The following is a 6,000-nucleotide window of genomic DNA, read 5'->3' on the forward strand; positions in this document are numbered from 1 at the left end:
ACTTAACATTTAATGAATACATAAACTCTTAGCTGGAATTCTATAAATATGTCACTTACCTTGCCATTGCCTGTTCATTTTAAAACACGTAGAGACAGGGAAACTCGTTACACATTGCATTCCGGATGAATTACTTGGCTCCGAGTGAAATTCTTCACAATAAATCTCAAGGTGGATTTGCAGACAATAAAACTCTGTGTTATGTTTTATGGCTGAACAAGTAACTGTTTTGTGCATAAAGGGGAAAATTCATTATGTTGTCAATGCGTGCGCTTGATTTTTTTTCACTAACGCAGCAATCAATCTCTGTAATATTTGCGATATTTGATGACTCTATCCGTTACACTTAAAGAGACGTTTCTTAATTTTTTTCCTTTTAGATGAACCAGATGTCCAATCAGTTCCCATCATGTGTGGAAAACTGAAGAGTGAAAAGATGAGACAATAAGACTCACTGCAAAACTCCTACATGATCTTTCTGTGATTCCTAGAGTTTGGATTTTGGCTCTGCATAATTTACTGCTTGATGAGAAACACAAGATTTGCAGGGGGTCAATGAAAAAGCCAGTAGGACTCACTTTAAAGACAAATAAAAAAAAAGCTATCGAGCAAACCTTATCATGAAACCTCTAAGAACTCGTTTTTACTCCTTATTCCGGACAAAACACTCAGCAAGTCATTAAAAACCAACCAGAATAGATCTCAGCCTTTTTCTCCACATCATGCGTGACGGACACCTGCTGGCCTGAGATCCTGATGTTTTATCGTCATGTTGGAAGCACTTGGGTCCAGAGAGTCCAGCAGAAGTTGTAACTCATCCAAGGTGTGTGGCCCAGTTGTACCAGCCTGGCTTGGTCATCAGGACATTTGAAGGTCGAAGTAAGGGTGCACAGATAAACCGGCCAGCTGACAAGTCGGTCCCAATTTCCTTAATTCTGGGAGACTGGTGATCACGTGAAGCCGATCTTATCCACTTTACCTCATCTGCCTCTACAAAGGTTTAAAAATTAACCTCTGTCTCCCGTGAGAGAGGCCTGGACAGACAGACCCACTCAGCAGCTCATGTCTCCACGTTTGTGGTTAGCGATAGTCGCCCTGCTGTTACTAACTAGACTTTCTTGCTATATTTAGCAACATTTCAGACAAAAAAAAAAAAAAATCAGAATCAGCAGATCGGACTTTTTGAAGATCTGTGATCGGCTAGAAAACTGCCATCGGTGCAGCAAGCTCTTCAAAAGTGTTTGTGGTGGCAAAGTATTCTGTTTTTATTTGAGAAGTGAAAAACAAAACATTCTGTGATATGGTCAATTCAATTGAAATAATTTACCAATAGTAGATGGATATTGGATGATTTTCTTCCCTGGGATAAAAACCCCCAACCTATTCAACTTCTTTACACTTTAGTCGTCTTTTTTGAGAGCAAAGCAGGACTGAAGTCAGATTCCTTGCTTGTGCACAATGTTGGCAAGCAGAGCAGATTCTGCTTCTGAATGCAGGATTTACAAGAGATACTTTCCTTGGATGGAAAAAAGGTCTGTCCCTGTGTGTGTATTCTCATTTAGTTTTTATCGAGTTTGGCCGTGATTTCACACTACATACAAGGGAAGGAGCAGATCAGGCTGATTGTGCCCTCGGATTGGTGGCAGAAACATAGCAGTGTGGGAGCAGATTCTCGCTGGGAAAAGTTTGGTCACATGACAAAATAGCCACAGATGGTTTCTGACTGCACTCTTTTTTTTTGTAGTGTCTTTTTTTTTTGGTAGGTTGTGACAGGATACGACGGTCAAGGAAGCAGGAAGGAAGATAAACGTATAACGAATTCTGTCGTATAGAAAATCTTGTTTCCCTCCAAGTTTTCCAAATTTGATCCTGTAATGTTTGAATTGTCACAATATGAACTTTAACAAACGCATTGTTTTTTGAAAAATTTCTTTACAAAAAGACTCGATTTGCCGCTACTCTTTATCATCAGCAATGCTAACGCAGTGATGGTTTGACTCTGAGCTTAACTATTGTTTTTCCTAAACAGAACACCGAATGAGTCTGCCTGACGTGATCGCAGATGAAGTTGAGGAACCTTCCAGGTTGTTTAACTGCAGATAGTGGCAACAACTGTTTCAGTTTCACCGCCTCTCAAGAATTAGCCAGCACCCCAGGCTGGGATGTGACTCCTGCTGCTCGCCCTGACTGTATAAGCGTTTTCAGACGTTCCCGGCTCTTAATCCGTCTCTAGCTCTGTTCTCTCTGCGCGGTCTGATCAAAAGCGGCTCCTTATTTAAGTTTTCAAACTGTTAATATCACAGGAAGGCACAGACTCATTCTTACTGAAGGCTGCCAGTAGACGAGAGCTTGAATACCTCTATCATTACGCGAAGGTAAATATAAATTTGCAGTCATCAGCCGGCAGTTTTCTTTGGCTTATGAATCCATGTAAAAGCTCCAATGTGTGGTCTTCCACAGGGAGAGCAGAACCTAAGTCAGAGGACAGATTTCATTACAGGCTGAAACTGCTAGTGATAATAACTTTTATTGGTACAACCTGAACAGGAAAGTGCAGCAGATAGACACGGCACCCGACTCTGGGCCTTTGTAAAGTGAAAAGAAAAAAGGTTTTACACACACATTTCGGCATGTTTTTATAGAATTTTATGTGATCGATCGATACAGGGTTTCCCCCAGCAGACGTGCTGACCCAGATGGTAGGGGCGCTGGGACAGTCCACCAGCGGCCTAACATGTTTTCAGAAATTCAGAGGTGCATGAGCAGACATTATAATTTGGAAATAATAGTGCGTGAGTCAACTATAAACCTAATCCGTCTTTACTGTCACTCTTACTGGTGTACAAAAACCCTATTTAAAATAAACACACAGTGCTCAGCCAGGTGGGAATGCAAGGAAAGCCTGGTGACCCGCCAGGCTGATAATACACCGAGGGAAACCTTGAAGTAGCCTGGACTGTTTGGTGCAGTGCAGTGTGAAAGCAAACTGCACCAGCTGTGTGGAACCGAGTCTAGCAGGTCACAGCAACAACAATGTGACGGCTGAGTGTCAATGAACAGTCACATCAACTCTAATTAAACACTTGACAAGAAAACGATATATTGGAAGCTTTTGGGGGGGTTTTTGCTGGAGGTTTCATGGAGAGGAGGGAACGGATCGCCCAAGATGGAGAGCCCCTCACTGACCTTCAATCCCTCACTGACAGACTTAATGGGTTTATTAATGGAGCTGCAGGGCACAGATAGATGGCACTCGCGGCCACTTAAAGCATTTACTCCATATGTGTGAGCCCATCCAGCAATCGCTGTCCTCTCGCTCAAAGAAAAAAAAAAAAAAACAAACAAAAAAGCTCCACAGCTTCTCCCGCTTTCTCGGCCATCGTCTCCGTGGGTCTCTCTGCGCTGATCAGATATCAGCCTGTAAATCTCAAGTAGTTTTAGCTCATTAAAGGGAAATAGCTCTATTTTCAGAGTATGTGACTTTATACTGTAACCCCAAACCACACGCACAGACACAAAGCCTCCCAATGCTCAGTATGGTTTCACTTATGCCTTTATGTTGTGATGGAGGCCATAAAGGAGTGGGGAAGGCTTATGCACATATTATTTATGATAAAAAGGGCAGTATTCATATAAACTTGTACATATTTCAGAGGAGTACTGGGGATTAAATCCACACACTCTCCTACTGTGGGTTTTGACAGTGTTTCTTTTTTTTTTTTCTTTCCCCCCACCGGGCTTTGGGTGTTATTCTAGAGGGCCTGGTCGTCTCGTTTTTCAGCAGCGGAAAGAAACATGGCTGTCCTCGGTTTTGAAGACCTTTCCAGAAACCCGTTCCAGCGTTTCAGCTCCACCATGGTGTTGACAAACAGCAGTAACCACCCTGACCTTCACCGACCAACTTCCCTTGGAGAGCAACCTAAACAAATGTTATTACTCCAGGCTCTATTAATATTCCGATATAAATAGTGAAAAGGCTGATTTGCGTCAGGACTTTGTGAGCTTTTTATGGTGTCGATGGTACTGCAGCTGTCTGGAACAGCTGGAACGCAGAAACTTTAAAGAGGTTAAATGTCAGATTTCTGGAAACGCATTTGAACAGAGAGGCTGAAAGAGTGACAAATTGCTCATGAAAGCTATTCCAAAAGACCTAAAAAGATCACTGAAACGTGGTGGTAGCTACTTACCGTCATTAATCTGAAAACACATTCAAGTAAACAAATGTTTGCTTTCACAAAATGAATTTGAAAGTTTTGGAGTGGCCCAGAACTAAATTTGATAGAAAGTCTGTGGATTGACCAGAAGAACGTTGTGTCCTTTTGTTACAACTATTACAGCTAGAAATTAATGATCAGGCCTGAAATCTGCTGGATTCATGCCTGAGCCTTCAGAAACTCATAAAGACAATTACAAATTCAGCCTTCTGTCGCCTGGAGAACATTTCCAGAACTCGAGGACTAATGTCCCAGTAAGATCTTGAGAAACTCTTCCATGGGTTTATCTTTAGTCACATTTACAGGTCTGCCTAAAGCAGCTGCAGCTGATCCAGAACGCTGCTGCTTGCATTCTCACTAAAACCAGGACAATAGAGCACATCGCCCCAGGTCAGATCTTATCAATATTATCCCATTCGTATCGTTTTAGGCGGCTTTTCCACCAAACTGGTTCAAGTGGTTAACTGCTGCAGGTGTCTATGAAGGACCAGTTCATTGTGTTTCCACCAGAAGTAAACTCTATCTGCCCCCCAAAGTTTGGTTCTGGTGTTAGTTTCTGTTTTGTCGCCAGAGGTTTTCAGTAACAAGATCTGTTGGGTTTCCTGTGAAAATGACCCAACCTTTCAGAGTTATGATCACTCTGTCACTTCATTTTCTGATTTGTTTCGTGATATGGTGCCCATCGTGATAGGAAACATTCATCAAGTTGTGGGTGTATTGTTGGAAGACGCTGCTCTTGGAGGGTGTTTTGATCCAACTCTTTGTTCGTGGCAGAATGAAGATCAAGCCCTGTGGCTTGGATGAGAAACAACCGCACACATGGACTCCATCAGGATGCGTCACTGTTGGCAGAACTCAGAACTGATGGTAACTTTCACCTTTCCTCCTCTGGACAAAGGGTTCGCCTGATGTGCTCAACAGTCAGAAGAAGCATTCATCAGAGAATAGCTTTGATTTTGAGCAATTTTCATGGTCAGTTTCTTCTTCTTCTTCTTCTTCTTCTTCTTCTTCTTCTTCTTCTTCTTCTTCTTCTTCATATTGTGAACTTTTTACTGGAACCTCATACATTGAAGCTTTTCCTCCAGTCTTCTGCTGTCCATCCATGTTCTTCCTGCAGAATTTTAGTCGATTTTCAATATTTATTTTGGGGAAAAAGTGGATAATCTGATGTCCTTCTTGTTGCAAGCTTGTTGTCCAATAGTTTTTATCTCACAGGAAGAGCAGATGCATTTCAAAAATAAATTTTCTCAATGGAAGCACCTCTTATTTTTTGATAAGCAGTTTTGGCTCTAATGTGAGGTGTGTGTTTTTTTCTTTTCACATCACTTGAGACATGATCCATAACCAGATGTTGACAATGTCTTATTACGTGAACAAACTTATTTACGTGTGATTTTTATTGTGCACTGTTATTGTGAAACTGTTTTTTTCAGCTCTACCAGAGTAGTGGCAAAGTTCTGTGCACATATGTGATGGAAATGCAGATGAAAATGGATTTTGCTGTACAATTTTCTAAATTTGTAATAAATTCACAAATTCATCAGTGATTTTTGCACATTAAAATAAAGAAAAGAAGTACAAGTTATGTATCTTAACCCTTTCATGCATGAATTATGACCCTTTGTGTTTTTTCAAAAAAATGTTTGGATTTTTTTAAGGCATAAAAAAGGTAGGAAAAAAATGTAAAAATGTTTTTTTTTTTTTTTTTTTTTTTTTTTGGGGATAAATTTTATTTTTTTCAAAAAACAAAGTTTTTTAAAAAAACCACCATTAGTTTTTTTTTTTG

The sequence above is a fragment of the Poecilia latipinna genome, unplaced genomic scaffold (genome assembly GCF_001443285.1).
Source record: "Poecilia latipinna isolate Pla-1442-1.1 unplaced genomic scaffold, P_latipinna-1.0 Scaffold465, whole genome shotgun sequence".
Taxonomy (NCBI): Eukaryota; Metazoa; Chordata; class Actinopteri; order Cyprinodontiformes; family Poeciliidae; genus Poecilia; species Poecilia latipinna.